Here is a 17,035-nt window from a genome sequence, read left to right on the forward strand (position 1 = left end):
AAAACACTCTCTCTCAAGGACTAAATGCATAGATGGTAGAGCAGGACATGTGATATCCTACGCTGGCTTCTGCCTACATGTGCAAAAGCAAATACCTGTATTCATGCACACACACACACACACACACAAGACACAAATACATGCACATATACATATGAAAACAAGAAGAAATAGAAACCATTTTCCCATGTGCTTTGGCTAAGATCTTCCAAGAAGCAATTTTGGAAGCTTTGTTGATTTTCACATGCTTCTGTACACAAAATAAATTCATTCAGTGAATACTTTTTACTTTACGTATCTCTTATAAGAAGTAACATGCTAAAATCCAAAAATGTTCCAAATGTCAAATGTATTTTTAATTATTTTTGGTATCTTTCTGATTATTTTTATGTGTTTTTGACACAAGCTAGAGTCATTAGTGAAGAAGAAACTGGGACTTAAAAAATAAATAACCCTACCAGATTGCCTTGTGAGCAAGACTGTGGTCCATTTTGATGATTGATAAGGGAAGGCTCAGTTCCTTGTAGGTAGTACCATCTCTGTGCTAGTGGCCCTGGACTCTATAAGAAAGCAGGTTGAGCTGTATAAGGGAAGAAAGCTATGCTCTCTGCTTCTAGGTTTATGTCCTATTTGATGCCTTGATTTACCTCAGTGATAGAATGTGGTATGAAAATGTAAGCTGAAATACAAGTTTGCCTCCCCAAGTAATTTTAATAATGGCTTTTAAAAATGATTTTGTTCTTTGTTTTGTTTTGGTTTGGTTTGGTTTTTTGATACAGTATTTCACTGTGTAGGCTTGGTTGTCCTGGAACTTACTCTGTAGACCAGGCTGGCCTTTAACTCACAGAGATCCACCTGTCTCTTCCTCCTGTGTACTAGGATTAAAGGGGTATGCCACCCCTGCCTGGCCTGATAATGTTTTTATATCATAGCAATAAAAATCTTAACTAAAACAAGTACAACTACGATATTCAGAATAATAAATACTATAAATTGATTTTTAGAGTAACACCATGTTAGGAACATGGATCTTATTCAGATTGAGTAACAACTTACATGGCGATAAAAATGTATCTGGCAGCATTTTATGGTGAACCCAGATGTAAATAGAGGAAGTGGTTCCTGTACTTTGAAGCATTGACCACCAGCTTAGGTGGTCTTCTGGAGAACAATGGGCATGTGACTCCTTTTTTATTGATGGCCTATTGTAGGCTTCTGCCTGCCCTGCCACAGAGCTAGGCCACTTGGGTAGGCCGAATGCTGGGAGATTGACTGCACTTATCCCACAGCCTAAGCTGGGGCAGATGCTGGGCTGTAGGGAAGTGCCAAGACACAACTCAGGGTTTGGAAAGTACAGTCTGAAATTTGGGAAAGCCAGAGGTGGTCCGAGGCTTCCCAGGCATGTGACAAGGCCAGAACCATGGACTTCGCAGACTCTTGGACATCCAGGCACCACTGGGGGTGAAGGCAAGGGAGAGGGGAGTTCCAGCTTGTCCCAGTAGTGATAGTCCTTAGCTTGGTGGAGGCAGGCTTGGTTGCACTTGTGGCTGTGAGGCCAGAGAGGTCTTCTATGGGGGATTAGGCTGCCACTCTGTAGGTGAAGGCCTTCTTCATGGCTGCTCATGGTGGATCTTGATGAAAAAAAAAAATCATGGGTCTAAATACTTTATTGTCATGGCAGAAAATGGATGCATAAAACCATACCCCACTTCGGAAGGCCTAAGATTCAATATCTTTTGCATGGAAACATGTCTGACAAAGGTAACTTATTGGCTAAGCCCTCCGGGCGTCTAGATATCTCATTAGCATGTAAATTCTGTTTTGGGCCTGTGTGACCATAGGACACACACTCAGACACACACACACACACACACACACACACACACACAAACACACACACACACACATTGAGAGAAGCACCACATGAGTTTTAAGTCAGGAGTGTAGCAGGGATCTGTGTGTCACCTAAATAATTTAATTTGCTTAAAGTCGAGAAGCACATGGTAAATTATGACTCAGGAAACACTCCAGGGACATGGGTACTCCAAAGTCAAATGGAGTGAATTAACCATAGCACATATTATGGAGAGATTCTCTGGGCAGCAGTAGTCTTAGTAACAGTGCTGGTGAGATCTGTTCAAGATCCATTTTCTACAAGTGTGATACTTCTTTTAAAGGAAAAACTTATGTGGAAGAAGCCTATTTCTAAGAATCCTAAATTATTTATTTATTTATTGGACAACTTGGAATGATGAGTGTCTTGTTGCTAACTGCTAGTCTAGAAAGAAGGGGGTTTGTCTTAGTTAGGGTTTTACTTTTGTGAACAGACACCAGGATCAAGGCAAGAATCTTGTGATTCCTGGCAGCTGCTGGAAAGATGGATTTGCCACTTGTTTTCTTCTTTGTAAAATTCTCCTCCTACAGTTAACACAAAAGATAATGTCAGGTTGTAGGCATAATTTTTTTGTGCAATGTGGAAAGTTTATCCTTGTGTTATTCAAATATTAATTTATCTGCTTTCATATCTTCTTTCAGTTTAGACTAGACTCAACATTTTATGCTTATGTAAAGAATCTCCTGTTTCACTTTGTGTAAACAATGCTTAACATTTATTTGCTGCCTTATCAATAAAAGCTGATCAGCTGTGCCTGTACAAAAGAGAGAATAGGGTGGGACTTCCACCAGCCTGGGGAAAAAGGGAGAAAAGTAAGATAGGCTGAGCCATGAGGAGGAAGGAGAAAAGACATCATGATGGTCGAACTGGAGCATGGAAGGCCCTAAATGCAAGTATCATGTGAATTTTGGCTGGGGTGTAGTCAGTTTAATTTAGAGCATGAAAATATATCAAACGACTGCCCAGGTATTGAGGTAAAGCTTGAAAGTAAATCTTGGTCTCTCAGTGTTGTTACTGGGGAATTAGATAGCATAAAGAAAACAAGTTGTTATATTAACTTAGAATATATGCTTTTATTAAAATCAGTATTTACACTTGACACAGAACTTAGATGGCATATTATTTGTACCTTTATATTTCACACTCAGACTATTAGAGTTCTTGGTATAAAGCAGAGGAGACAGTTGCGTGGAGCTTTGTGGCTGTGAACCATTACAGGTATTTTGCCCCTGCTCCAGACTCCCCTCCCCTGAAGACACAGACAAACTGGCCTGTATGGAGACTCCTGCTATACACACAACAACAGTTACTTAGCAACAACAGTTTCTCAGACAGGAGTTCAGGTGCTTCTTGAATAGATCTCTCTCCAGCTAAAAACAGAATTTCTTGAAGAAACAAAGCAGAGGAAGTTTTTTTAAAGAAGCTAAATGGAAAGACTAACTCTTCATACAGAGCAGCCTCACAAACCCTTCCCAAATTCAGCAATTTTTCAGCCAGGAGAGACTAAAGAGGGAGGCACAAGCTGTGAGAACTCATGCTGCCTAGACCCAAGCTGAGGAGGATCATGCTAGTCAGACCCATGCTACTTAAGGAACCAGCACCTTGGACTCGACAACTTCCCAGAACAGGCAAGTGTTCAGGAATCAGGTGAGGCAGGACATCTCTTCAATTGGAAGGCAAAAGGTTAGCTTATGAAAGAAAAGAGAGGGTCATGGCGAACCATAACACAGTGACTGAGATGAACTACAGAGGGAAATGAAAGACAGAAAAGAAAAAATCCAAACACAGCCAAACTTCTGATAAGGTTTAAAAATGTTTGAAATTATTACTTAATGCTAAAAAGAAACTGTATAAAATTACATAGGAAAATATTAACTTTAAAATTAAAAGAATAAAGTCTCTGATGTCCTCTGAAGGATAGAAAGGAGAAATAAATAGTGTTTTCAAAGATATATGGATGCTAAAAATGAAATAAATAAATGAATAAATAAATAAATAAACTGAACATAGACAGTCACGAAATACAGAATTTACATATAAAATAAGATATCCAGAAAGACTTTCAGAAGTTAATGTATTTTCCACATTAAACTATGGAAAACACTGTTGTTTTAACTGTCAGCATACAAATAATAACATGTTCATTAATAACTGTAGTTCTATATATCCTTTTAAAATTAGATGCCAGAATAGAGGTCATAAAGCAAAGATGTGTAGGTCAGAATACACAACAGATAGATGAAAATGAAACATGAAAGCAAGGTTTAGAGAAGACATTAGAATAAAAGATACCAATAAAGTACTATAAACCAGTATGGCCAGAATAGATATGATATTTATATTATCAAGCATAATTACTAAAGGTCTGTATGCTAAATTAACAATTCAAATTTTATTCAAATTTACCACCTTAGAACAATGCCATATTATAACTTGCATATTTCATTTTGTAGAGTTTAAGGAATTAAGATATATGCACATGTTGATACACTGTACAATTGGTACATATCCAGAATTCCAATGGGCTTCCTTCTTTAATTCTAAAAAGGATGATTCTAATTGCATATTTACTAGAGATAGTGACTGTCTTGGAAATGCCTTTACAGACTGAAGCTGATGGTGCTTTTAAATATGTGACATTTGCAATACAACAATATTTTAGACAACATGGCATGAAATTTGTTACAGATATAGGTTATGGGTAGAAAATGGTGGAGACAGCTCACAAACATTAAAGATATTAACTCTGTCCACAGAGTTGGGGGGAGGTAAAATCTAGAGATAGATTAAATAATGCTATTGACTTTGGATTTTTTTGAATGTGTGACAAATAGCACAACTACTTAAATACACTGGAATTTGGAAAGGGCTTTCTGATTAGATCAGTATAAATATGTCTTAAGTTCAGAACTCAAGGAGGCAATATATTACATTGGGTTGAAAAGAAAAAGGGAAATATAGAAATACTATAAGAAAATAAAACAACTAGTAGTAGGTTATTAAATATACTCTTAAACCAAAAAAAAAACATTTTATAAACATAATCGTACATTGGTGGATATCTTTGTGTTGTCATGCAGAATTAGGTATGTATTTTGTTCCATTTGTACAGAATTTTATGTATTGGTACAGGTTTAAGGTTCTTATCAGTATAAATCTTTGTATATTGATACAGAATTTAGTATTTATTGTTTTACAACATGATATATGTATGGCTCATCTCTTGTATGAGTATCTTGACTATACAACTCATTTAAAATATAAGGTTTATTCCCACTCCTTTTCATACCTGCTATATAAACTTTTTAAAATAAATAAATAATGCAAGTAAATAGTAAATCAATCAAACTCATTGTCATCTTAGATACTAGGCTGAAATCAACCAAGTAGAAACAAAAAGAGCTACACTCTAGCTTCCATTTCTTCAAGCCTAGAACTCCTGGGTAAAATCAGTCAATAGCAGTGTTCTAATGTCCAGGGCTCTGGCATATAAAAAAAATAACTTTTCCTTTTTGAGAGCAAGCCAAATTTCCTTGGTTATTATGCAGTATAATCCTCAGTTATTATATATACTGTTGGTCATGCCTACTAATGAAGATTTTTGCTTTCAATGTTTATGCCCAATACACATGTCTATGCTAGTATGCTCTGAGTAACCCCAAGAGATTAAGCCTTCTTGTCAGTACCATCTAGCTGCAGTGCTGTAGCGCAAAGGTCTTTTGTATTTCTGTTTCTATGTTTGTCTTAGTCTTATTGTGTCAGAGCATTATTTATTAGTGAATAGTAGATACCATGATCTTTCTTTCCTGTAAGTTTCAAATGTGTCTATGGCTACTGTGGCTGTCCTATCATAAGTTTCTATTTTCTGTGAGAATTACAGGCTGGGTGAGAAGTTATGGTTTTGTTTTGTTTTTGTCTTTTTGGGTCATTTTTTCATATAGCTTTTTTTCAAGATTTTTTTTCTGGCTTCCCAAAGAGACACTTGCCACTGCCCCTTATCCTTCCCTTCTCAGCATACTATAATTTACCTGAATTTCAAATAATCAAATAATGAACAGATAATAGAGCTGGTATTGAGTTGCTTAATTAAAATTAGAGGTTACTTATCTGAGAGGGGTTCAGGAAAAGGGTTCTATCATAAGAGTTCAGGAGATAGGACATTAAAAAAGGTTGTAGAGTTTGGTATCATTAATGGTTGATGGCAAGCAGAGACATTCTTCTCTCCGAGACCAAGGATTAAAAAGAGAAATCATGACTATTTTAGAAAGCGAATATATAGCAATGAGACGAGATTGGTATATCTTAAATTTTCCTATTATGTGACATCTAAAAGAACCTGGCAACTGGAATTTGCTGATCTAATTTTCATATTTCCTTAATATATATGTATGTATGTATATATGCATGTATACACACATATTATATATATACACATATATATATATAATGAAATTCATGTGTGTATTATACACACATATATAGTATATATATATATAATGAATACATGTGTGTAGTATACACACATATATGGTATATATATATATATATATATATATATATACATGTGTGTATATATGTGTGTGTGTGTGTGTGTGTGTGTGTGTGTGTGTGTGCTATCTTAGGAGATTTTTTGGTGTTTTTCAAATTGTCTTCCACTTACAAATTTCAAATTCTAGAAAAGAAAGAAATTCACATGTTAGAATTGGGCAAAGTTAGAAGATGAAATACTGTAGCTGATTCATAAAGGTCTTTGCTAAGAATTAATAGGTAAGCTATGTTTTCAAGCCTTTATTCTCAAGGACAAAGCCCCTTTACTTCATGTTGGTGGCCCAGCAGGAGGAGTGCTGAGTAAGCAGGGAAGGTCAGATCACTTGAGGTCAGGGTGCTTTACAATCCTACTAGGGACACTTTGAAGATACCAGGAAACTATACATTGCAGAATGAAAACTAAAATCAAGGTGCTGCTTTTTCTTGGTTCTAAAATTTCTGAAACCAACTATATACTTTATAGTTTCTGTAAAAAAAGAAATGCTTGGACCTGAAAAAGAAATATCTCAGGAAGTTGCTGCAGAAAATACATTTTCTTAGCAGGTAAAGAAGACTTAACCAGCATAAGTAACACTCACCAGCAGCATCAAGACTTTGAGCCTCAATCTCTATTATGCCTATGAATCCAAAGCTTGTCCTGGCATACATTTTTTATTTTACCTGATTCTCCCTTTCTCTGCCTTTATGATCTGCTTTAAACATCCATCATCACAGACACTCTAGACTGCATCACTTACTTCCATACATTGAGAATCAATGCTGGGACTGCTAAGATGACATTCCATGAAGTAAGACCAACAAACTCAGTGCTGCTGCTTCATTAACAGATATTTTTGGTGCTGTTTCTGACGTATACATTATAAAGTTACTAATTTGTAAATGAGATGGTTCTTCGTCACTATAAACTTCATCATAATGAGTGTTTCCAGTGTTCATGTGTCTAAATGCTTTCCTTGAGAAAACTATGCATAATGTGAAATTCTTAACACATTGCTTATTAACTATTTTAGTGCATACATATGTGGCATTTTTCTTATGAAAAATGCTTCCACTTTTGCATAATTTTTTACAACTCATGTATTAAGGGCTAAAGAAATAGTTCTTGCTATGCAAACACAATAATCTGAGTTTCATCCCAAGAAACTGGGAAAAATATCTAGGCATCTTAGCATGTGCTTGCAATCCCAGTGTTGGTGATGCAAAGGCAGGAGAGAATCCCTGAGACTTCCAAGCCTGAGTGTAGCCTACTTATGAGCACAGGTGAGTGAGAGACCCTGTGTTCAAAAGCAAGTTAGACACTTTCTAAGGGATGGTATCTCAGGTTGCTTCTGGTCTATACACACAGGTACACAAATCTACTCATACACCCATGCACCTGCACACATACTCTGATAATGCCTCAGATGAGCTGGTTATTTACTCTTAGGCATAAAAGAAACAAATATTGTGGAAAGTCCATTCTGTTAAAACCAAAACATTTTGTTGTATTCCCTCTCTTCACTCTGTTTCCAATTGGTAAAATTGCTGAAAGTGCATTTTCCTACTGTGTTGAAGCCTGGAATCCTTTGCCATCTGTTGACTTTATTGATGAAATATCCCTTGATCTGGTGAGGGACTGACTTACCAGGTTGCGAAGATAACACTTGCAAGCACATGAAGACTTTCTTTTCTTCTATTTTACCAAAGAACAGTGGATAGTATCTCTGTTTTTTTTTTTTCCTTTTCCTTTTCAAACCTCTTATTCTATCTACTGGTAATTTAATTTGCTTAAAGTCGAGAAGCACATGGTAAATACTTGACTCAGGAAACACTCCAGGGACACAGGTACTCCAAAGTCAAATGGAGTGAATTAACCATAGCACATATTATGGAGAGATCCTCTGGGCAGCAGTAGTCTTAGAAACAGTGTTAGTGAGGTCTGCTCAAGATCCTTTTTCTACAAGTGTGATACTTCTTTTAAAGGAAAAACCTATGTGGAAGAAGCCTATTTCTAAGAATCCTAAATTATTTATTTATTTTTTGCACAACTTGGAACAATGTGTTTCTTGTTGCTGACTGCTAATCTAGAAACTTCATTCCAGAGAAGGGGCTTTGTCTTAGTTAGCGATCTACTGTTGTGAACAGACACCAGGATCAAGGCAAGTTTTATAAGGACAACATATATCTAGAGCTGGCTTACAGGTTCAGAGGTTCAGTCCATTATCATCAAGGTGGGAGCATGGCAGCATCCAGGCAGGCATGGTTCAAGAGGTGCTGAGAGTTCTACATGTTCTTGTGAAGGATACTAGAATATTGATTTCTAGGCAGCTAGGATGAGGGCCTTAACATCTACACCCACAGTGACACACCTACTCCAACCAGTACTCACCTTCTAATAGTGCCATTCCCTCGGGCGATCTTATATAAACCATCACAGACTTGTAACAGCAGGGTCTTCATAGAACTCTGTTGTCAACTGTTCTCTCAAATGATTCAACATCTTTAAAATAACAAATTTTAGAGTGAAGAGGAGGTCACAGCTGTGACTACTATGAGCACTCAGTCATTTCTTTAAACATGAATTTTCTTTAAACATGAAGTATAACCTGCAGATTGAAATATAAGTGATGAATTAACTGAGGGCTTCCAAGGTGGATAAATAATTTGATTTTTATATTTCTTTGTACTTTATATTTTTCAAAAATGTTAATATTTGGTTTCTTTATAATTATGTATACTTATATTCACTTAACTAGTTATGACTATTTACAGGAAAAACAATTTATCCTTTTACTGGCTAATGTGGTTGATGATTTTGCGTGAAGGTCCAAAAGTATTTTAATTATTGTTTAGTACTTTAAATTAGAAGTTTTCATGTACAGATTCTGAGGTTTATGTCTTTATTTAAAAATCAGAAGATTGGATAGATGTTTTCATCAGGCTACTATTGTCTAGGTCAAGTAAGAGTTAAATGGAGAAAGCCTTGGTTGCCTATGCAAACATCTCCACAGACACCACTTCTATTTCTTTTTCTCATGTGACTTCAGGTTTGTCATTTTTATTGCCTATCTTGTAACTTATTTGTTTGAATTGATGTCCATGAATGCCAATGTGTGAGAGAAACTTCTAAGTAGTTGATTGATGCGTTAGTGTCAACATTATATAAAACCTTGGATGTTGGATGTATAGTTTTATGCAGGGGAAGACTATTTCATGTATTCCTCATTATATTCCTAGGATGTAGCTGGATTTGTAAGAATATAAACATTGGAAAGTTTACAGAATCTTTTTCAACTTCACCAACCTACTACAAGTAGATAGATAATTGGATTCAGACACACAAACCCATCCTATTTTCTTTAAACAACAAAAATCCCAAACAACCCTGATTTCCACATAATTAAGTTTAGTATCAAACTAGTGTAGTTAAGGGATAACTGGAACTCACAATCCTACTGCCTCTATCTCCCTAGTGCTTGGATTCCAGCTTTGTCTCACTCTATTATGTTCAGCATAATGTGTGAGCCCAACTTGCCAGCAAAGCAGACGCCACAACAGAATCCTTCTGCAACACGTTTATTGGGAGAGCATTTATTGCGTAGGCAAGAAGACCCTGATCCCAGAACTAGTGCTGCTTATATAGGCCTAGGAGAGACATGTCTCACACCCGGATTGATTATGCATTCTACCTCATTTGCATGTTCCTCATTTAATTGGTTATTCTCTCTCAGTACCTCACTGAGCCTCATTATCATACCTTATTTGCATGTCTCTCATCTTATTGGTGATTCTCTCTCAGTACCTTAGAGAGCCTCATTATCATGCCCTGGCCAGGCAGTGACTTTACTGTATATATACACATTGGTTGTTTACCCAGACTTATGTGTGGTGGCCAACAGTAGCCAGCGCCACCTTGTAATGGTGTATGTGGCTTCCCACAATAATGCATTTTAAAAAACTATAGTGTCTTGCTAAATTCAGCTTTCTGAAATGAGTAAGCATAATCAAATTTATGTCAAACTATCAGAGTGAATAATTTGTAAAGTAGAAACCAGCTAGAACCTGCTTCTGAGGAAATAGTGTCCTTGGCATTGTTATGAGGGGGAAATGTGAGTAGGACTCAGGCTAGACCTTATTATAATGTAAGAGTGGAATTTAATTTTGAAAACCAAATTCTCAAGTCATTGTTCCATTATCTGAAGTAGAAATTTCTGGTTTCTTAAAAACGCAGTTGTGTCATGTGATGTTTTTCTACAAGTTGTCTTGTGAGAGGGCGTGTGATGTTTAAAAAGAAAAAGACACTCAAGAGAGCGCGTGATGTCTAAAAAGAATATAAATAGAATCCCACCAACAGTGAGAGGATGCTCTTACATGGCTACACCATACAACACTTTGCTTCTTAGTTGGTCTTTGCTGGTGCTGGTCTTGCTTCTTTACTGTTTTTTTCTTGTCTTTGCTAGTCTTGAGTTTCTAGAGATAACTGCATCACAGAACTTCTCATGGTATTCTGGTTGATTCTGGCTGCTTCTGCTGTGTCTGTTCTGATCTCTGTTCGTTGAAGACTCTGCTATTTCTGTTGGATTGAGCCACCACTACTGATACTTGTTTGATGCTTGCTATTGAACTGAATTGCTGGTATCCTGACAATGAAGAGTGGAATTGTCCCAATGAACTATTTCTAAATTTGTCCACAACTCCTTTTCCTATTAACATTCTTTCTCCCTACTTCTGGTCAGTGAGCTAGAAGGGAAGAAGAACCCTAAATAAAGAAGGTTTTGAAAAATATAAGCCTACAAATATCTTAATTTACAACTGTGAGTAGCATTAATGAATATTTTCTGACAACTCATCAGGTGAATTGGTTCAAATAAGGAAAATATGTTAAGGACATTAACTACAAAGCAGAATGCTGCATGAATGCACAGACTCTCTCCACTTTCATAAACTCATACCCAATTAGTTCCATGGCTTTCTGCTGAGATTGAGGATATTATACCAAGGCAAATATATATGCCAATTTATATTACATATATAAAATGAAAGAAAAGAAAGGAAGCTGATAAGAGAATTCAATTCTATAATGTCAATCAAGCCTGTATACTAGATGTGTTTTATAACACGGGACCTAAAATATATCTAGAAAGAGGAGTTTATCTTTGCAGATAAAACATAGATGCGTGAATATATATGCTAACAGGAATAGAAGATATTATGTTATACCAGTTAAGGGTAAGTTTGAGGAGAAGACTAAAATGATTAATGCAGCTTCCATATTAGGGGCAAATTAGAAGAATTCTAGGCCTGGAGTTGTCAGAATATGGGATGCCAAGATAAACAAGAATTTCAGATATACAGTGGCTTATTTTAATAAAATGAGTGGGACATCTTTTTAATAAAAATCCCCAGGTATGATACAACATAGAAGAGAAAGGAAAGAGCTGGGTGCAGTAGATGGTGGGGACTTATTTTAAAATAATTTATTCATGAGAGTTCTCTTTCCATTATTTATAGCAGTGACAACAACACTCTGAAAAAATATGGAAGGAAGAATTTATTTAATACACAGTTCTGCATTACATTCCATCATTGTCAGAAATTTAGACATGAATTTGAGTCAACTACTCAGAAACAGTTGAGAGTAGAGAATGAACGGATGCCTAGTTACCACCTGGCATTCTTTACTCTTATACATTCAAGGAATGCCCATTTCAGGCTGGCTCTTCACACATGAAATAATGAAATAAGGAGTATCCCTCATCTAGACATGTTCTCAGGATCACCTGATGCAGATAATCTTTCATTAAGACACCCTTCTTAGGTGATTTAAGATTGTGTTGACCATGAAAACTAATCAGTAAAACAAGTGAGATGTAGGATTCTATTTACTCATGATTGGTATGTTTCATATAGATTTGTCAGAGATTGTTCACATTGGCCTATAGAGGACATATGTTCTAAAAAAGTACTGGGGAAAGTCGGAAGGGATATTTTGAAAATTTACATTGTCCACGTTCAATGTGGCTGTTTGTAAGATGTTCAAGAATCATTGTTAATCTGGCAGGTTGTCATTAAATCTTGAGCTTAAAAAAAAAAAAAATCGCTGGAAATAACAAATACTGCTCCAGTGCTCTGATAATGGAGTCAGTTGCTCTCCTATGTGGCTTGTTTAAAGCATTGCACTTTATCTTCCTCATTCTGAAGACATATTTTATGGTTTTGATATACATTTGTGACATAATTGTGTTTAATATGTAAAGAATTTATATAAACTACTTAGGATGCACTTTGAAGAGGTCGGATCATGATGTGGCCTCTTTGATCATCCTTACTGAAGAACAGAAATTTATTTTTATTTTCAGTAAGTTATTATTCTGATTTAGACATTTCTCAGAGACAGAGTCAACAATGTTTCTCTCTCTCTCTCTCTCTCTCTCTCTCTCTCTCTCTCTCTCTTTCCCTTTCTCGCTCTCATCCTGTCTCACCCTCCCTCCCTTCTCCCCTCCACTTCTCCTCCCCAGCCCCCATCTCTAATCACATTTCTCTCTTCCTTCCTTTTCTTTCTTTCACTCTTTCTTCTTTTTCAGTTTAATGACAATTTTCCTTTTGTAATTACACAGAAGATTTTAAACATCTACTAAAAGCTACCAAATAATCGCTTGTATTGTTTTGGTACTACCTGTGTTGTAAACTGCCTTTTATCTGTTTCCAGATGACAGCACTCAAGATTTCAAACAGTTTTTGCCAGTATTGGCAATTTTCTTATATTACTCTTGCATTTTTCTTTTTAGTGATTAAAGTCTCTTCTTGAAAACATTGAGCACCTTTTGTTCGTGACCCACTAGTAATCACTGGATAATGTTTCTACGTTCCTGGCAAAAATTTCTTTTCTGTAAATAGCATAAGTAGCTAGGCTCTTTTTTTTATCATGGATTATATTTTGACAATTTAGAATCTCCTTTTTCTCTACATTCACATTTTTCCCTCAGGCTTTGGATAAGTGTAAGCAGAGACAAAATAGTGTTACTTATAGATAATTTACTGAACTATCAAAAAAAGGTCTTCTTTGGTAGAAGCTTCTCTTTCCCCTAAAACAGAGTACAGCATTTTTTTTTTCCTGAGGGAATGTTTAATTTTTAATTTTACTTAGTACAGGATATAGTTACTTTATATGCTATATTAAATTAGAATATATTCCCTTCTAACTATTCCCTCAGTTTCTGATAGCTTATTTTGTTCTAGTTCTTACTAGCTTTCTAACTATCTATTTCTTTTTTCTTTTTAAGGTTAAATGGCATTTATTAAATGTCAAGCCCAGTATTTCAAATGGAAAAAGGTATCTATCTTTCTTTTTTTAATATTTTTTATTACATATTTTCCTCAATTACATTTCCAATGCTATCCCAAAAGTGCCCCATACCCTCCCCCCCTCACTTCCCTACCCACCCATTCCCATTTTTTTTTTTTTGGCCCTGGCGTTCCGCTGTACTGTGGCATGTACAATTTGCGTGTCCAATGGGCCTCTCTTTCCAGTGATGGCCGACTAGGCCATCTTTTGATACATATGCAGCTAGAGTCAAGAGCTCCGGGGTAGTGGTTAGTTCATAATGTTGTTCCACCTATAGGGTTGCAGATCCCTTTAGCTCCTTGGGTACTTTCTCTAGCTCCTCCATTGGGAGCCCTGTGATCCATCCAATAGCTGACTGTGAGACTCCACTTCTGTGTTTGCTAGGCCCCTGCATAGTCTCACAAGAGATAGCTACATCTGGGTCCTTTCAATAAAATCTTGCTAGTGTATGCAAGGGTGTCTGCGTTTGGCGGCTGATTATGGGATGTATCCCTGGATATGGCAGTCTCTAGATGGTCCATCCTTTCATCTCAGCTCCAAACTTTGTCTCTGTAACTCCTTCCATGGGTGTTTTGTTCCCAATTCTAAGGAGGGGCATAGTGTCCACACTTCAGTCTTCATTCTTCTTGAGTTTCATGTGTTTAGCAAATTGTATCTTATATCTTGGGTATCCTAGGTTTTGGGCTAATATCCACTTATCAGTGAGTACATACTGTGTGAGTTCCTTTGTGAATGTGTTACCTCACTCAGGATGATGCCCTCCAGGTCCATCCATTTGGCTAGGAATTTCATAAATTCATTCGTTTTAATAGCTGAGTAGTACTCCATTGTATAAATGTACCACATTTTTTGTATCCACTCCTCTGTTGAGGGGTATCTGCGTTCTTTCCAGCTTCTGGCTATTATAAATAAGGCTGCTATGAACATAGTGGAGCATGTGTCCTTCTTATAACTATCCATTTCTTAATTTATTAATTCATAGAAGCACCCCTTCCTAGTAAAAACACTCACCTTCTACTGTTATGCTTATATTTCCATATTTTTGGAGACAAATATTCTTTTTATTAGATATTTTATTTATTTAAATTTCTAATGTTATCCCCCTTTCCTATTTTCTCCTCTGAAAATCCTTTATCCTCTCCCATTCTCCCTGCTCCCCAACCCACCCACTCCAGATTTCTGGCCCAGGCATTCCCGTAGACTGGGTCGGGCATAGAACAGAACCAAAGGCATCTCCTCCCATTGATGACTGACTAGGCCATCCTGTACTACATATGCAGTTAAAGCCACAAGTCCCTCTGTGTGTTTTCTTTGATTGGTGGTTTAGTCCCAGGGAGCTCTGCGGTTAGTGGTTAGGATACAGAAAATGTGGTACACTTACACAATGGACTACTACTCAGCTATTAAAAACAATGAATTCATGAAATTTTTAGACAAATGGATGGATCTGGAGTATATCATCCTGAGTGAGGTAACCCAATCACAAAAGTACACACATGATATGCACTCACCGATGAGTGGATATTGGCCCAAATGATCAGAATTCCTAAGATACAATTTGCAAAACACAAGAAAATCAAGAAGAAGGAAGACGAATGCATGGATACTTCATTACTCCTTAGAATAGGGAACAAAATACCCATGGAAGGAGTTACAGAGACAAAGTTTGGAGCAGACACTAAAAATTGATTATCCAGAAACTATCCCACCTGGGTATCCATCCAATAAACAACTACCAAACCCAGACACTATTGCAGATGCCAACAAGAGCTTCCTGACAGCAGCCTGATATAGCTGTCTCCTGAGTGGCTCTGCCAGTGCCTGATTAATACAGAAGTGGATGCTCACAGCTATCCATTAGATAGAGCACAGGGTCCCCAATGAAGCAGACCCCTAGTAGGAATCAAATTTTCTAAAGCATGATTGTACATTTTGTCTCTATTTTTGACAGTTTCATATGTATGTACAATATACTATAATTATATTTATATTTCTCATAATGTCACAGGAGCATAAAGGTGTGCTCCTATTCTTCTCTTGGAATGCCTATTCTCTACTTGGTGACTTACTAGCTATACAATTGAGAAATTGACATCCCTTCCTCTAACAACCATTAGAAGTCCTCAGGTCCTAAGGAGTGAATTGGCCTTCATAGATACCTCTTTAATCTATGATGGAAAGTTGATAATGCCAGTATTGTAGAAATATCCATAGCTGTTGTGTTTTGGTTTGACAACATTACTACTCCTACCTCAGAAACATTATTTCATTCTTTTTGGCTTTTTTGCAATGTTCACTCCACCTGAGCAAGAAACAAGTGGATATGGATCATCTTGGTTTTCTTTTGCTGATAACATGCTTGGTTTTGGTCCTTTTTCACCTCCATGGGATTTGGCCATGGTAAGCAAAAGACAGAATGTATCAAACACTGAAGAGTAACAAACTTCAATGATGTCCAAGACCAAAGCTCTTTCCCTGCCACTGTAGGACTCACTGATGTCAATTGTGAGAGTTCTCCAGCCCCATCTTTTGATTTGATGAACATGTTTGCAGAGAACACACTGATATTGAAGTTCTGCCTCTGCTATGCACTTGTATTGTTTGTTTGTTTTCACACCCTCTGCCATATGTCATTTGAAAACATCGCATTCCTAAAATATCCTGTATGTGAGAAAGTGATAAAGGAAAGAAAGAGATGCTCAAGTGCCATCTTTCTCAAAACACCAAATCAACACAAAGAATAACAACAAAAACAAATCCGAGAATAAGGGTGGTTTATGGGCTTTAAAAAGGCATGACTTTGGCTCTGCACTGAGGGAGTACAAAAAGTAGGCATATGAGGATTTAAGTTGTTAGGGAATGATTGCTGCAGATTAAGAATCCGTAAAGAAGTCACATATAAAAGCATACTCCATTAAAGTTTTAAATGGTGTGAGGATGTTTGACTGAATAGATATGAACTAAGGGAGGCTAAATGGAACAGATAGTGTTTATGATTCTGCATAATCGTATTTCTACATTGCATCTTGAGGAAAGGCCAAAGGGAATAGTTCTTATTTCTTTTCAATACAATCACCCCTTAATTATGCTATTGTGAATACAGAATCCTGTTCCCCAAACAGATGTCTGCAACTCCATTACATAGTCTTAAAATAAAACTGAAAATATGATTCCTAGATTGACAGAGGACAGGTTTAACTATCTCATTAAGCTCCATGGCCATAAGCTGGAATAATATTTATTATTTGTGTCTGCCTTTTCACCTTTAT

Source organism: Mus musculus, chromosome 3 (assembly GCF_000001635.26).
Source record: "Mus musculus strain C57BL/6J chromosome 3, GRCm38.p6 C57BL/6J".
NCBI lineage: Eukaryota > Metazoa > Chordata > Mammalia > Rodentia > Muridae > Mus > Mus musculus.